The 18,119-nt window shown below is 46.2% G+C and overlaps 1 long non-coding RNA gene across 1 annotated transcript in view; it reads left to right on the top strand.

The window, feature by feature from the left end:
• The first annotated feature begins 441 nt into the window (after window positions 1-441).
• LOC140427488 (uncharacterized) overlaps window positions 442-18,119 on the top strand; it is a 78,653-nt gene continuing 60,975 nt past the window's right edge. The window contains exons 1-2 of the long non-coding RNA XR_011948518.1: window positions 442-813; window positions 17,751-18,019. This is a non-coding gene — a long non-coding RNA (uncharacterized lncRNA). The remainder of the gene's footprint in view (window positions 814-17,750; window positions 18,020-18,119) is intronic.

Raw genomic sequence — 18,119 nt, 5'->3', positions numbered from 1 at the left:
GTGTGTTTGTTTTTTTGCGAAAATGAGCTCATATAGCTTTGTAAAGGTACCAATACGGAATTGTGGCATTGCCTTGTTGTTTAATGGTTAGTGTGATATATGGAATGTTACATTGTTGATTTTCAAATCTTTCTTATTGTTGACCGTGTAAGTTTTTCGGGCAACTCAGGCTTTTCTCTGAGCTGGGAGAGGATTGAAATCAAGGAACTGTGAAAGTTGGCCACGTTTGGCTGCAAAACCTGACCAAATCTCCCAGTAGGCTCAGCATGCCGGTGGGTGGGTGTGTGTGTGTGAGAAACCCCAGCCTTTGAATTGACAAACTGCACGATGCCAGACAGCCACTGATTAGTTCAACCAACAGAACAATGGGGTGAATGATGTCACCAGACTCAACCAGCAGGAGGTCAGAGCACAGAAAATGGACTTCAATACAGGTGCTAACGGCCTTATCTCAGGGTAAGGAGATACCCATTACCATGATGGGGAAGTAAGTTCAGAATCTCCGGAGAAACAAGGAACGGCTGTTAAGAAGTCCTTTTATCTTGCAGATAAAGAGATAGTGGCTTTTGTCATAGGAACTTTGCCTGTTGGAGAGTAGGCGTAGACTGCGGGAGCTTTGAAATCATATTATAAAGTAAGGGGCAGGACAGCGATGGGGCAGTTCAATCAAGTGGTTCCAGTGACTCAAGTTCAGCAGTTCAGCTAAGTAACTCAAGTTCAATTGAGCTAACAGTTCAGTTCTAAATGCTCCTGATTCTACGCTCCTGCCGTTTTTGTGTCTACAGTCTGCTGAGAAATCGGACCTTTTAAACTGTGAGTACCTCAAGCAGCTTGCGAAGTTTCCTGAGAGATTCATAGGTGTTGAGAATCTGGGGAAAGGGGGTTTGACTTGTTTATTAATTGTTTTGAAACATTGCTAAGAAACTGTAACAGTAAGCTTTTACGTTGTGTCCGTCATAGCAATTTCTTGATAGACATAGTTTTGGTAGAGTTTAAGGGTTTTATTGTATTTTCTTCTGTTTTGGTGATTTTGACCTGGGTTTTTCAATAAACCTCGATTTGTTTGTAATTGGAGTCCGTTTCAATTCTTCGATCTCTCACCAGCGATCTCTGACCAAGTCACATTTAAAATACTCCTCACCCTAATTCCGGGGTCGAGAACCTAGGGTAATCTTGGAACGATTCAAACCCGTTCACTCAGGACAGGCTGCTGGTTAGGCGATAAATAGCAGTGTCCTATTCTCTCTCTTGGGAAAGCTACTCCAGCGAAGTAGGAACCGGGTAGGTGTTTTACCACCGGCAAGAGAGAGAATCAACTGGGCATTGGTGGGGGTCTGGATATCTGTGCGATATAAGCCTCAGGCTTCCGGTTAGGGATAAACGGCAGGCTTGATTCAGTGCTCTCTCCCGTGGAGGTGTCCCAGTGCGGCATCCCCTGGTCTCTGAAGTTTCAGTGCCAGCTGGAGAGAGACACACACAGATATACAAACCCCAGATATCGGCCCAGTAGTGGAGTAAAGCAAGAATGGAACCCGCTACAGAGTCCACCAGGAACCCGTCAGGTCCCAGCCCCTTCCCCGCCTGATGAAGCTCATGCTCTCCATGACCTCTCCCAGTTCTAGCGGTGCTTCTATCCCCCGCCTCCTATCGTCCCCTACGACTGGCATGTTCTGTCCACCGGGGAACCATTCAATCCCCAAGTCCCCATCGGGGGGTCGGAGGTATACAGCCCCTGGTTGAAGACCTCGAATGCTTTGTTCACCTTTTTTGGTTCAGTTACCAGTCTGCCTCTGCTATACCTTCAGTCATTCTATTTCCCTCGTGGCGGCCTGCTTTCTCAGCTGGTGAGCAGCAGGCGGCTAACCTTTTCTCTATGTTCGTAGAAGGTTCCCCCTTTGCTGGCGGAGTTGGTGCACTGCTTTCCTGATGGATAGTAGGTGGAAGTCCATTTGTAGCTTTATCCTCTTCTCCAGAATCTCTACAATTGGGGCTTCAGAGTATCTTCTGTCGACCTCCAGAATAGAGTAGATCAATTGTTGCCTAGCCGCCCTCTCTTCCCTGTCCCTGCATGCCTGATAGGTGATAATTTCTCCTATTATCACAAGGGCAGCACGGTAGCACACGTGGCTGGGCAGCACACGTGGCTGGGCAGCACGGTAGCACACGTGGCTAGCACTGTGCCTCCACAGTGCCAGGGTCCCAGGTTCGTTTCCCTGCTGGGTCACTGTTTGCGCGGAGCCTGCACATTCTCCCCGTGTCTGCCTGGGTTTCCTCCGGTGCTCTAGTTTCCTCCCACAGTCTAAAGACGTGCAGGTTAGGTGCATTGGCCATGCTAAATTGCCCTTAGTGTCCAAATATGTTAGGAGGGGTTATAGGGATAGAGTGGAAGTGAGGGCTTAAGTGGGTCGGTTCAGACTCAATGGGCCGAATGGCCTACTTCTGCACTGTATGTTCTATGTTTTATGGGTTCAGTCTCAAGCTACTCAACCTCTCCAGAAAATCCCTCCATACAGGGGATCAAACTGAAACTGGTGAACATCCTCTAGACTGCCTCCAATACGTGGAGCTGAGGAAGAACTTTTTAAAAAAAGTTTATGTGGGCAGCACAAGTGGATAGCACTGTGGCTTCACTGCGCCAGGGTCCCAGGTTCGATACCCCACTGGGTCACTGTCTGTGTGGAGTCTGCACGTTCTCCCTGTGTCTGCGTGGGTTTCCTCCTGATGCTCCGGTTTCCTCCCACAGTCCAAAGACGTGCAGGTTAGATGGATTGGCCATGATCAATTGCCCTTAGTGACCAAAAAGGTTAGGGGGGGTTATTGGGTTACGGGGATAGAGTGGAAGTGAGGGCTTAAGTGGGTCGGTGCAGACTTGATGGGCCGAATGGCCTCCTTCTGCACTATCTGTTCTATGTTCCTTCAGCGCTTCCCAGAATGTGAAGGGTGAGACCTCCCCGTTCCAGTTGTTCGTAATGTACTTGTCTGTGGCCTGTGATGCTTTCTGGCAGAAGACCAGGAGGGCCGTGTCTAGCCTTAATGGGGGGGCGCAGGGCACAGCCTGTTTCCAACTCCACATCCATGTAGTGTGGAGCGTGGTCAAAGCTTACGAACACGGAATATTCCGCTCTTACTATCCCTGGAAGCACCGATTTCCCCACTACAAAGAAGTCAATACAGGTATAGACCTTGTGTACCTGCGAAAAAATGAGAACTCCTTCTCATCTGGGTGCATGAACCTCCATGGGTTCACAGCCCCCATCTGCTCCATAAATGTCCTTAGTTCTCTAGCCATGCCTGTCGTCCCTGTTTTAGGGTTTGGCCTATCCGTCAGTGGGTCCTGTACACAGTTGAAGACCGCTCCTCCCGCCCGCCCCTCCGTGATTAGCCAGTGCGTTTCTATGTGTGTGATTTCCGCCATGATTTTCTTTACAAATTCCGTGTCATCCCAGTTGGGCATTGCAGGTTCACCAAGGTCACCGTTGACCATAACGTACCATTCCACTTGGAGGAGTACGTCAGCTTTCACACTTTTCAGGTGGGCGAAGGCTCTGGATCTTTTCACTGGGCCATTAAGTCCCCTGATGTTCCAGGTGACTATCCTGATGGGGGATTTATGTCCCCCCACTTCCTGCCGGATCACTCTACATACCTTGTGGATGCACCACTGCTCTCCGGGGTTTCCCTTTGTTAGGGGGCCATGCAAAATGGCCACGATCACCTTTCCCACCATGAGGCCGGGTATCTGTGCTCTGGGGTTTCTCCTTGCCCCGGGACCACCCAACACGGCTGTTTGATCCCCGTTTCCAGGAATTACCTACTGAAGCTAATCTAGAGCCTTCTCCTCTCTGCCATTTTGTTCCCCCTGGGGATGTGTTTCCCCCTCCTCTTGCTGCCCCCCTGCCCGGGGCAGCCACCCCCCTCCTATTTACCCCTCTGTCTTCCCCCCTTGGTGTTGTGCCCCCCCCCCCCTTTGCCAGGCACTCTGTCCCTGGTGGGAGATGCGACGTGGCCGCCCCTCACTCTGGCGCTGGTTTTCCTGCTAGTGTGGTGGCCCCCCTCCTGGGGTCGGTCTGACCCCCTCCTACGCCCGCTATGTTGGGTTTTTTGGACAAATGTGTCCGTCTCTGCAGGGGCAGTGAAATAATGTTACCCAGCGTCTGGCTGGGTACAGCATCCCGAATTTGATATTGTTCCTGTACATGGCCGACTCCACCCTGTTAAATTCCACCCGGCGTTTTGCCAGGCCTGCCCCAATGTCCTGACAGACTCTGACCCTGTGCCCCTCCCAGTTGCAGGCCTTTGTTTGTTTTGCCCAACGAAGGATCCTTTCCCGGACCTGGTATCTGTGCAGCTTAGCAACCATCGCTCTCGGCTGCTCCCTCGCCTTGTGTTTTGGCCGGTGCGATCTGTGGGGCTTGCCGATCTCCGGTGGCTTCGGGAAGCTGTCTCTCTCCACTAGGTTCCCCAGCATTTGGGCCATGTAGCCGGTCGGGTCCCTGTCTTTGATTCCTTCTGGCAGGCCCACTATTCTAATATTTTGCCATCTCGACTGAATTTCTTGTTTCTCCACCTTCCCTTTCCCAGTCTCATAGGTCACCACCAACCTCTTATTTCAGCCTCCAGAGCGATGATTCAGTCGCCTCTGGTCCGTTGAGGCTTTCTCCAGCTCCTTTATCGTGCTTCCCTGGGCCTCCAATCTCTTTCGCATATTGTTGAGAGCCAACTGCATGGTGGCCAGTGCCTCCGCCACCTTGACTGCCACCTTTATTTCAGCCTTCATGTGGTCTCGCATCTCCTTCAGTTCCCTGGTGAGGAATGTCTTCCATCCATCACCTGCTCCCTGGCATCCTTGCTGTATTTCGTATTGTTATGGGTAAGGGGAAATTTTAGTCCGAGTTGGTGGGCTAAATTCTTCTCAAAGCGCCTATTGTCCTGTCTTTCAGAGAAGAGCCACCTGATGTGCAACTGCTCAGCACATTCCCATCACCAGAAGTCCCATCGTGGGTCTCTTAATGAGAGGATGGACTTGGGTGGCACGGTGGCGCTGTGGTTAGCATTGCTGCCTCAGAGTGCCAAGGACCCGGGTTTGATCCCGACCCCGGTCACTGTCCAAGTAGAGTTTGCACATTCTCCCTGTGTCTGCATGGGTCTCACCCCCACAGTCTAAAGATGTGCAGGGTAGGTGGATTGGCCATGTTAAATTGCCCCTTAATTGGAACAAGAAATAATTGGGTATTTATAAAAAAATAAAAAATAATAATAAGATGATGGACAGCATGTGCCGCAGAAGACTCCGTCTCAGCAGGGAAACAATGAGGCATCTGTGCCGCATCCTCGCAGACTTGGCACCCCGTAGAAGAGGAGGGCACTCGCTCCCGGTGGCCTTGGAGGTCACCACAGCCTTCAACTTTTATGTCAGTGGTTCAGTCCAGAGCTCGAGCAGGGACTTGTGCAGCATTTCACACTCTACAGCCACAGGTGCATCCAGGAGGTCATGGATGCCCTCTATGCCCGGGCATTAGATTTTATCATATTTGAGCTGGACCAGGCCCACCAAGATACGAGACTGCAGGATTTGCAATAATTGCAGAGATACCCCGGATCCAGGGGGCAATCGATGGCATGCATGTCTCCCTGCAGGCACCAGGGCATCAGGAACTGCTGTTTGTTAAGAGGAAGACTTCCAAACCCTGAATGTTCAAATTGTGTGCGACTACCGCCTCCGTATCATGTCCCTGAGTGTCTGTTCCCAATGGAGCATTCATGACAGCTACATCTTTGGCACTTGGAGATCCCCGGTGTCTTCAAGGACCACCCCAGAATGACGGGTCAGCTCTTAGAGGACAAGAGATACCCGCTGAAGTCATAGCTGATGATGCAGGTGCGGAGGCCTGAGACCAATGCGGATGACAGTTATAATGAGGCTCATGTTGCCACCCGTGCTGTCATTGAGCAGTGCATTGGACTGCTGAAAACAGTGGTTCCGATGCCTGGAGCTCCATGATGTCCCTGCAGGACACCTCCCAGAGGATCTTCCGCATTGTGATGGTCTGCTGTGCCCTCCACAACCTGGCACAGCAGTGGGGCAATATGCTGGAGGAGGAGGAGGAGGAGGAGGGACATGTGGCCTCACCTGAGGAGGAGGCGGACCAGGAGGAGCTGAGGGACGAGTCGAGGGAGGAACCGGAGGAGGATCCGGATGATGGACAGGTGGAGGCGACCCACCCGAAGGACCAGGGAGGCTTTCATCCTCACCAGATTATCATGGGAGGGGGCTGTTCAGTTCAACTGAAGTCATTGTCCCTCCCTCCCCAAATTCTCTCCTTTCCCACAACCCTCCCTCCCCACCATTTCCCTCCTTCCCCATCCCCTCCTCTCCCCATCACACTGCCCCCTCTCTGACCACCCTGTTACCCCCTCCAAGAATCTGTGTAACATCATTCCAGGGTGATGGACCTGTGTCAGCGCTGTCAGCCAGTCAATGGAGGAGAGTGATGATCACTCGCTGTGAGGAAAGCTCTGGTGCTCCTCAGTTTCTGCGATGTCTGACGCCTGTCTTTCATTCACCTGAGGAAGGAGCAGCGCTCCAAAAGCTAGTGACATCGAAATAAACCTGTTGGACTTTAACCTAGTGTTGTAAGACTTCTTACTGTGCTCACCCCAGTCCAACGCCGGCATCTCCACATCATGTCTTTCTGCTGGCAGTGCGCTCACATCCATCCTCTAAACAGTGCCTTCATAATGGTATTTGATCTTGGACCACTGTGCCTGTTGAGTGGGGGAGGGGGTGGGGGGAGGGTAGCAGAGGCCAACAGGGAGTGGGGGTGCTAGCAGACCCGATGTGAAGATTAACATGACAGAGGTTTCAAATGTGTCAGGAGCAATATGATTTAATTGTGAGCATTTTATGTTTCCATTCCCCCTTGCTTCAGATAGTGCCCCCCACTCCCCATACGACCCCAGTACCCACTCAGTGGTCCTCAATCTTCTTGATTTTTCATGGACTACTGCTACATCTAGCTGTGTCCCCAGGAAGCACATCAGAGATGGAGGCAGCCTGATGCTTTCTGCCTTTGATGCTCTTGTTGGAAGTCCTCTGCAGGACCTGGAACTGGAGGGCCCTGGCCAACTTGCCATGCCACCATATTCTGCCTGCTGCCCTTGAGATGTGCCGGTGTCAGGAAAGGTGATTTTGGAAGAACTGAAGACCGCCGTCTTCTGGCAGGCATCGGATTGGCCTCCAGCTCTTCTGCCTCCCTGACAGTGCCAATAGGGCACCGGGGGACTCCATAGGATGGAGGGGCAGAGGCCTCTAAGTCATTTAACCCGGCCAGTCCTGGCGGTTCTCCATTCCTGCAACATGGTTTGATGCTTTCAGTGATGTCCCTCAGTGCCTTGGCAACGTTCACCTACATATGGGACTTGTTCCTCAGTGGCTGGGACATGATGTTGAAGCCCTCAGCTCTGGCCGGCACAGACTGAGCCATGCCTTGGGCGCAATCACTCAAGATGCGGACGTCGTGCTCCAGGCTTTCCACTGCAGTCGCCACCCTAGCAGTGTTGGCCTCAGTGCCATACATTGTCGATGCCATCTCTTCTCCCCGAAGCTTTTGGGACTCCTCCAATCAGCCCTGCACTCACCGGAATGTTGCTGACACCCCTCCTGAATGTCACAGCTGTGGCCTATCATTTGCATCAGCTCTGGTAGAACCTTGTCCAGAGGCTCGTCGTCTGACTGGACCCAGCTGAGTGCTTGGAACCAGCAGACCTCCGAAAACTGTCTCCCGTGGATGTTCCTGCCTCCACCTGATCCGCATCAGCAACTGTGTGGTGCTCACCAGATTGTGCCCCAGAAGCCTGTCCACTAATGTCGTCTGCCTCTGCGCTGGTGGAGGGTGCGGGTGATGGCTGTGACACCTTGATGGTGGTCTCTGTGGTGAACCACTGTATTAGGGGATGTAAGGTAAGACCTGCACGACAGGCTCACCGGTAGCCCCTGCCGGCTGGCTCCGCCAACTAAGAACTGTATAAATATGCATGACCTCCATTGCCCTGCAATTTCGCCAGCTGCAGCAGGAAGCCACGCATCAGACTGTAATAAAGCCACAGTTGTACCCAGTGATGAGTACTCCAGATTCCCCTTCGCCATCCCATGCCCCGATATGACGTCTGCCACCGTCATCAAAGCCCTCAACACCGTCTTCGCTCTGTTCAGTTTCTCCCTTACATCCACAGTGACAGGGGATCCTCATTCATGAGCGATGAGCTGTGTCAGTTCCTGCTCAGCAGGGGTACAGCCTCCAGCAGGACGGCCAGCTACAACCCTCGGGGAAACGGGCAAGTAGAACAGGAGAATGGGACGGTTTGGAGGGCCGTCAAGCTGGTCCTACGGTCCAGGAACCTCCCAGCCTCTCGCTGGCAGGAGGTCCTCCCTGACGCTCTACACTCCATCTGGTCATTATTGTGCACCGCCACTAATAACACACCCCATGAACATGTTTTTACCTTCCCCAGGAAGTCCACAACCGGGGTGTCGCTCCCGACTTGGCTCGCAACTCCAGGACCGGTCCTTCTCCGTAGGCACGTCCGACTCCACAAGGCGGACTCCTTGGTGGACAGGGTTCACCTGCTCCACGCCAACCCTCAATATGCCTACGTTGAGTTCCCCGATGGCCGCCAAGATACTGTCTCACTCAGGGACCTGGCACCGGCAGGTTCCACCCCAACCCACTCCCCCCCCCCACCCCCCACCCCATGCACCCCCCCCCCTCCCACGCCCCGCCAACATTGACCCCACCAGACCCCCCTTTCCCCATAAGAGGACGAAGAGGACTTCGGCACGCTCCCGGATTTCCCCTGATTCTTGGAACCCCAGCCAGGGGTTGCATCTATCCTCTTAAGCCCTGTAAGAATTTTGGATGTCTCAATACGGTCACCTTTCATTCCTCCAAACTCAAGAGAATTCAGGCCCAATTTCCTCAATGGACACTAAAGAAACTATAGTAAAAAGAATTCTTGGATGAAATCAAAAGTAAAATGGAATTTTAGTTTAAAGTGTAAGTGATTGTGAGGAGTGTTCATAGAGAATGTTTGTTTTCTTTTACAGTAAAAATTCTTTGCCTTTACATAAGAACATAAGAACTAGGAACAGGAATAGGCCATCTAGCCCTTCGAGCCTGCTCCACCATTCAATGAGATCATGGCTGATCTTTTGTGGACTCAGCTCCACTTTCCAGCCCGAACACCATAACCCTTTATTCCTTTATTCTTCAATAAACTATCTATCTTCATCTTGAAAACATTTAATGAAGGAGCCTCAACTGCTTCACTGGGCAGGAAATACCACAGATTCACAACCCTTTGGGTGAAGACGTTCCGCCTAAACTCAGTCCGAAACCTACTTCCCCTTATTTTGATGCTGTGCCCCCTAGTCCTGCTTTCACCCCCCAGTGGAAACAACCTGCCTGCATCTATCCTATCTATTCCCTTCATAATTTTATATGTTTCTATAAGACCCCCTTCTAAATTCCAACTAGTACAGTCCCAGTCTACTCAACCTCTCCTCGTAATCCAACCCCCTCAACTCTGGGATTAACCTAGTGAAAGTCCTCTGCAGACCCTCCAGAGCCACTACGTCCTTTCTCAGGTAAGGAGACCAAAACTGGACACAATGCTCCAGGTGTGGCCTCACTAACACCTTATACAGTTGCAGAATAACCTCCCTAGTCTTAAATTCTATCCCCCTAGCAATGAAAGACAAAACTCCATTCACCTTCTTATTCACCTGTTGCACCTGCAAAACTTTTTTCTACTCATGCACTAGGACTCCGAGGTCCCTCTGCACAGCAGCATGTTTTAATATTTTATAATTTAAATAATAATCCCTTTTGCTGTTATCCCTACCAAAATGGATAACCTCACATTTGTCAACATTGTATTCCATCTGCCAATTCCTATCCCATTCACTTAAACTATCCAAATCCCTTTGCAGACTTCCAGCATCTTCTGCACTTATTGCTTTACCACTCATCTTAGTGTCGTCTGCAAACTTGGACACATTGCACTTGGTCCCCAACTCCAAATCATCTATGTAAATTGTGAACAATTGTGGGCCCAACACTGATCCCTGAGGGACACCACTAGCTACTGATTGCCAACCAGAGAAACACCCATTAATCCCCACTCTTTGCTTTCTATTAAGTAACCAATCCTCTTTCCATGCTACTACTTTACCCTTAATGCCATGCATCTTTATCTTATGCAGCACCTTTTGTGTGGCACCTTGTCAAAGGCTTTCTGGAAATCCAGATGTACCATATCCATTGGCTCCCCGTTATCTACCGCAATGGTAAAGTCCTCAGAAAATTCCACTAAATTAGTTATGCACAACCTGCCCTTTATGAACCCGTGCTGCGTCTGTCCAATGGGACAATTTCCATCCAGTTGCCTTGGTATTTCTTCCTTGATATAGATTACAGCATCTTACCTACTACTGAAGTTAAGCTAACTGGCCTATAATTACCCGCTTTCTGCCTACTTCCTTTTTTAAACAGTGGCGTCACGTTTGAGAATTTCCAATCTGCCAGCACCAGCCCAGAGTCTAGAGAATTTTGGTAAATTATCACTAATGCATTTGCAATTTCCCTCGCCATCTCTTTTAGCAATCTGGGTTGCATTCCATCAGGGCCAGGAGACTTGTCTATCTTTAGACCCATTAGCTTGCCCATCACTACCTCCTTAGTGATAACAATCGTCTCAAGGTCCTCACCTATCATAGCCTCATTTCCATCAGTCACTGGCATGTTATTTGTGTCTTCCACCGTGAAGACCCACCCAAAAAACCTGTTCAGTTCCTCAGCCATTTCCTCATTTCCCATTATTAAATCTCCCTTCTCATCCTCTAAAGGACCAATATTCACCTTAGCCACTCCTTTTTGTTTTATATATTTGTAGAAATTTTTACTATCTGCTTTTATATTCTGAGCAACTTTGCTCTCATAATCTATCTTACTCTTTATAGCTTTTTTAGTAGCTTTCTGTTGCCCCCTGAAGATTTCCCAATTCTCTAGTCTCTTTGCCACTTTGTATGCTTTATCCTTCAATTTGACACTCTCCCTTATTTCCTTAGATATCCATGGTCGAATTTCCTTCTTTCTACCGTCCTTCCTTTTTGTTGGTACAAAAACATTTGCTGAGTACTGTGAAAAATCACTTGGAAGGTTCTCCACTGATCCTCAACTGTTTCACCGTAAAGTCTTTGCTCCCAGTCTACCTTAGCCAGCTCTTCTCTCATCACATTGTAATCTCCTTTATTTTGCACAAAACACTAGTGTTTGATTTTACCTTCTCACCCTCCATCTGTATTTTAAATTCCACCATATTGTGATCGCTCCTTCGGAGAGGATCCCTAACTATGAGATCATTCATTAATCCTGTCTCATTACACAGCACTAGATCTAGGACCGCTTGTTCCCTCATATGTTCCATTACATACTGTTCTAGGAAACTATCGTGGATACATTGTAAAAACTCCTCCTCAAAGTTGCCTTGACCGACCTGGTTAAACCAATCGACATGTAGATTAAAATCCTCCATGATAACTGCTGTACTATTTTTACACGCATCAGTTATGTCTTTGTTTATTGCCCAACATGAACTCCTGTTAGGTGGCCTTTTCATTTAATGAATGGATATCTGACTGCTTTTTTGTAAGTTATTGGTCTCGACTGAGATTATAACAAAACGAACAATAGATAACTTTACCGATAATAAGCTTCTGACAAAGACACAATTGATTTTGGTGAGAAATAATTTATTTTCTATCATGATAAATATCAGAAATAATTGCAAAACAGTATTAATAAATAATATTTTATAGTAATAACATCAATGCTTCCTTTTATTGTACAGTCATCTCAGTCTGTCATTTCCTGTGATATGACGCGATATGCTGTACATCAATAAATTAATAATACTCATTCATAATTTTCGCAGTGTTTATATCAAATCGTTCTGCACTTTCACAAATTCTGGTGTCAATGATATTTTTCTCTGCAAGACAATCGCACAGTCAAGATGAATTAATGTTGTGTCAGTTATTCTTAGGCTAATGTTTTTAAGTTTATTTTTGCTCATTTCATTTTGACATTAATATCATAAAAATGTAAACGTTGCTTTAAAGTTAGTGTCACAACAGATTACAGGCAAAAATAATTAAATCTGATATAAAAATATTAATTGTTAGAAATAAATTATGAGGAGTGTGTATTTCCCGTCTGTTCCACTGATAAAGATGCTTCTCCATTTTTTCTCTTAAGTATTGATTTACCAATAGTTTTATCTTGGTTTATTTGGTAAAATATTTCAGAATTATCCATCTTTCCTTTGCATTTAAATTGATTGAATCATGTTGATCTATTTTGGAATCCTTCAGGGTGAGGGCCTACTTAATTTTTAACATCAATATTGGCATTCTAAAGCTCAGCTTTGATCCTGATGAATGTTCATCCCTGAATCCAACTCCCATTTGTCTTTAAATCAAAGCATTCTCACAGTACTTACAAAAAGGATATTGAAGTGTGGATGAAGTTGGTTCGACCTCAGCCTGAATCGTAAATCATTGGTGTTACATTAACACTTTGTGTACGGGGAAGCATGTGGTTAGCACTGCTGCCCCGCTGCCCGAGGACCCGGGTTCGAAATCGGCCCTGGGTCACATTCCATGTGGAGTTTGCACATTCTCCCTGTGTCTGCGTGGGTCTCACCCCACAACCCAAAAAAGATGTGCAGGGTAGGTGAATTGGCCATGATAAATTGCCCCTTAATTAGAAAAAATTGGGTGCTCTAAATTTATATTTTAAAAAACACTTTGAGTACTTAGACAGTCGGATGATTGCACTCCTAAATAGGAAGGATTCTTTGCCCTACCTGTGGAGGTCACAGAGAGCAGAACTCCCATCTGACCACAAAGATTGATGCAAACCTGTCTCAAAATTTCAGCGAAAGGGTTGTAGATATAATCAAGATGGACCAATCAGGGTACTTCCAAGTCTGGAATGCCAAGAGAAGCAGCATAAATTGCCAAATCCTCCACAATGGAGTAGTTAGGACAGCACATTGGCACAGTGGTTAGCGCTGCTTCTTCACAGCACCAGGGGTCCGGGTTCAGTTCCAACCTCGGGTGTTTGTACTTTCTCCCACTGTCTGCGTGGGTTTCCTCCCAGTGCCCCGGTTTCCTCCCACAGTCCGAAGATGTGTAGGTTAGGTGGATTGGCCATGCTGAATTGCCCCTTAGTGTGGACAAATATGTACAGGTTATGTGGGGTTATGGGGTTACAGGGATAGGGAGTGTGCCTCGGTAGGGTGCTGTTTCAGACGGTCAGTGCAGACTCGATGGGCCGAGTGGCCTCTTTCTACACTGTAAGAATTCTATGGTTCTAGCGTGCAAGTATCCACAGTTTGCAAGCTAAATTATCCCTCGTGGCCATTTTTTTAATCTGCTAAATTTCTTGCGCCTATACAAGGCTCTGATTGGAACTCATTCCAGGGTAGCCACCTGCTGCCCCTCACAAAAAAGAATTTACAGAGGAAGGAAACTGAGACAGAAACCCAGATTCTACCCCAATCTGTCAGGTGACATACCCACTCTCTGCCCTCTTCCATAGAAGCCACACAGTGCAGAAGGAAGTCATTCAGCCCAGCCAGTCTGCACCAGCACTCCAAAAGCCCACTCCCCTGTCCTGTCCTCATAACCCCACACATTCATCATGCCAATCCACATAACCTGCACATCTTTGGACTCTTCTGGCTCTACAGTTGTGGAGCCATGGGGTTTAAGTGTTTAATTTAGCCAGAGTATGGTGGATAATTCTAAAAAGGTACATTGTCAATGATGCTGTATCCTTGATCCTTTCATTGACCAAGTAATACAGATATAAGTTAAATTCAATACAATACCAAGACATTCACGAATCATATATTATGCACATCAAAATGTCCACACAAACCAAAGTGTTCTTTGGACATCATCCATAATTTCAAAATATGATTTAAAAATTGTGAAATACTAATATAACCTTTGTACTAGAATTATGAAACTACTGCTGTCCAATTCAGGAGGATATTAGGCATGGTCACGAAGCAGGTTGTCCCTTCGCAGGCTCCTCAGATGCCTTTTTCTTTTCTTTGGGCAGCTGGTGCTGATCTGCCATGCTACAAAACGGTTAAATGCATCCAGGAATTCATCTAGTCCATGATCCGTGGATGAACAGTTAGATTCAGTAACCTGAAAACATGTTTAGAAAAGGGTATTTGAATCAACATCTCATTCATTGGATAGCAACATGTTCCCTCGTGAATTTTGTAAAATTAAAACTTTTGTAACGTGCAACAGAAGGAGTCCACACCAAGTAGTCAAAGAAACAAAACTTATTTTAGTTAACAAAGTTAACTATATCCATAACTCCAGTAGTACTCTACTGGGTCTTCTCAAGTCGGTTCCTGACTGGCCATTTTTATTTATCAAATGAATAGCACTTTGTTAAGTGTCCTCCGACCTTTATCGGGGTCCACGAGATAGTGAATCAAAACAACACATCAGTATTTCACGAGCCACTTTCTTTAAGACCCTAGGATGAAATCCATCAGGACCCAGGGATCTGTCAGTTCCATCGATTTGCTCAGGAGCACTTTTCTGGTGATTGTCATTTTCTTGAGTTTCTCTCCTCCAATTCCTGATTTCCAACTATTGCTGGATGTTATTTGGATCACACAATCACAGAATAATACAGTGCAGAAGAGGCCATTGAGTCTGCAATGACAAATGAAAGACATCTGACCTACCTACCTAATCCCATTTGCCATAACTTGGCCAATAGCCTTGATATACTCAATAGCGAAGACCAATACAATACAGCTGTTCAATTCATCAGCTATCTCTTTTTGTTCCATCACTAACTCCCCAGACTCACTTTCTATTGGACCAACATCACTTTGTTGCTTCTTTTCTTTTTAAAATATTTATAGAAACTGTAATTATCTATCTTTATATTTCTAGCTAGCTTTCTCACGTACTCTAATTTTTCAGCCCATATTAATATTTTGGTTATTCTTTGATGTTTTCCTTCCGATTCTCAGTCACATATTGATACATGTAGATACCAGCATGGGAAAGTGGTCAGGAATGGGATCTCTGGCATATTTTCCACACTTTCTATTCCAGGGATTGTCCCATTAGAACTACTGCTCTAGTTGGCATCAGCAAACTCAGTGCAGTACTGGGATAGAACGAGAGGGTAAATATTCCAGTCTCTCCTGCAGCAGGAATCGTCGCTGCAGGAAGGAAAATTTAATGGAACATTTAAAGATTCATTGACATTGGATGATAATTTCTGCTCTTGGGGTGGGCGTGACTCGAAAATCCTGCCTCTGGGATTTTGTTGGAGGGATATCAAGGAATGCTTTTCCACTATTGGATCAATGGAATGCCAAAGAGTATGTTGGTTAAAAATGTCTCCATGTAGTGCACCTGCTCCATCAACACACCCAAAACATTCAATAAGATAAATATAAGGCATGGAGAAATTTCTGACCAATTATGTATTAAATAAATAAACTCAAAACACAATTACCTCGTCGCTGCTCTTCAGGCTGTTTAAGTTTGAAGTTATTCTTATCAGGTGTTTATCTTTACTGTCCACTGAGCTCAGTCCTTGAGAGAAGATCTCTATTGCATGTTGAATACAGTTTATATCCTAAATGAATATACCAGATATTACTCATTAATTATTGAGACATAATATTCCATTAAAATTAACTACGCGATGGGTGCGATGAGCTAATGTTGGTTTAAAACTGCTTTTGGCTTTTTTTTCTGATTCTGATTTGGGGAAGCTGTGGCACAGTGAAATTGTCACTGGACTAGCAATCCAGCGACCCAGAATAATCGTCTGGGGTCCTGGGTTCGAATCACACCATGGCAGATAGTGAAATTTGAATTCAATAAAAATCTGGAATTAAAGGTCTGATGATGACCATGAAACCATTGTCAATTGTAATAAAAAACCATCTGGTTCACTTATGTTCTTCAGGGAAGTAAATCTGCTGTCCTTACCATGTATGGCCTACTTGTGACTCCAGACGCACATAGCGATGCGGTTGACTCATAACTTTCGCCCTCTGAAATGGCTTAGCGAGCCACTCAATTCAAGGACAGTTAGGAATGGGCAACAAATGCTGGCCCAGCCAGCGATGCCCACATCCCAAGAATGATTTTTCTTTCAATTCAAACTTAATGGACCCTGTTTCCACATTTCTTTAGAGTGCTCTTATTTTCTTTACATCTTGCTCTTTTTAAGATAAGAGATGTTTTTGCTGCAAAATATATTGAGCAGGATTCTCCGTCCTGCCTCACCAGTATTCTGGTGTGGCGCACCCCCTCCGGTGGTGGGATTCTTCATAATGCCAGGTGACCAATGGAGTTTTCCATTATGGGCAGCCCCACGCCGTTGGGAAATCCTTGGGCATGCGTGCACTGCCGGCGCAATGGAGAACCCTGACAGCGGAGAATCCAGTCCATTAAATTTTATTTTTTTCAATTTAGAGTACCCAATTATTTTTTTCCAATTAAGGGGCAATTTAGCATGGCCAATCCACCTACCCTGCACATCTTTGGGTTGTGGGGGCAAAACCCATGCAAACACAGGGAGAACGTGCAAACTCCACACGGACCATGACCCAGAGCAGTCCGTTAAGTATTCTACTTAGCGGTAGAAATTGGTTGTGCATGCAGCACATGCCCCCAACATGGGAGACCCAACTGAAAATAGATCCTTCAATAACTTGGAGGGGCTACAGGTGTGTTGTTGGGGCTCCAGAGACAGTTTGTCCATTGCCCATTGGATTGATTTCAGCAGCTTGATCTTTCAGGATAGGACATCAGATTGGGGGTGAGGGCTTACAGTTGTGAGCTGGTGGTATTCCCCACAAGTTCCTGGGAGTTAGAAGGAGCAATTCCATGCAGGCGACATAGTCAAGGTAATGTGGCTTGCAAGTCAATATGGCTTTGAAATTGGGAGCTAAAACATTTCTAAAACTATAAATTAATTTGTTAAAACTGAATGTAACCTGAGAAGTTGATACCTTCTCCTTAACAATTATTAATATTATCTCAAAATAACTTTGCAAAGTGTAAATGCAGACTGATATTCCCGATCACTTTGAAAGGTTTGAAAATATCTAAAAATAATTGTTAAATCCAAACTAGTGATAAAGATATGAAAAATGAAAATACATACCCCATTAAGATCTGGTGTTGTCAGAGTTCCCAAATGCTATAGAAACAAAATAGAACTACAGTTCGAATTTGTAAACGAGATAGATGGCAAATTGCAACTTTAACAAATCTTGTTGGCATTATATAAACCGTGTATCCATGCTTACATTTGGTTCTACAAAGACACTAAAGCTCTAAGGGACCCTGTGCAAAATTTGTTTAATTACGTATAATATATTATTAATTATAGAAAACAGAAATTGAACTCACAGTTAACTTCAGCCTTTTACTATTGTCCTGAATTTCTTTAAGTGTGTTCAAACGGCATGCGTCAAGTGCAGTCACACAGCAGCCGAACAGAAATAGGTAAATGATGAACATTTTGCTTCGAGGTGCTGGAGAAGCTCTGGTTTCTGTTCCTTGCTACAGTTGTTGTGCTGATTTCTCATGTTGGCTATCCTTTTTATGTGATGCACCCCAGAAATGAATCACCTTAATGGAAGACTATGGGAAATACCAAATGATGATCTGCATTAAACAATCTAGGAATTCTTCGACCACAGACCCCCAAGTATTTTAAAAGTCGATGAAAGAGATGCTGCGTCAAATATTTACAATCAAGATATTTGTCAAACAAATACCAACAATTTCCAGATATCTACATCAAGATATTATCTTTTTTCGTCATTTCCTTCATACTGTTGCCACTAATGTTCGCACAACTGAACATATCTGCCCATTGCTCATCAGGTCGGTTTTCCCCAAACCATTCAGTTATTGTCTTTTTAGTTCATCTCCTTTTGTGTTCTTAGTTTCTTGATTTTTCAAACATAAGGAAATAATCATTCAG

Source organism: Scyliorhinus torazame, chromosome 7 (genome assembly GCF_047496885.1).
Source record: "Scyliorhinus torazame isolate Kashiwa2021f chromosome 7, sScyTor2.1, whole genome shotgun sequence".
In the NCBI taxonomy this organism is placed as follows: Eukaryota; Metazoa; Chordata; class Chondrichthyes; order Carcharhiniformes; family Scyliorhinidae; genus Scyliorhinus; species Scyliorhinus torazame.
The sequence above is the reverse complement of the archived record's forward strand: the minus strand, read 5'-3'. Positions and strand labels throughout refer to the sequence as shown.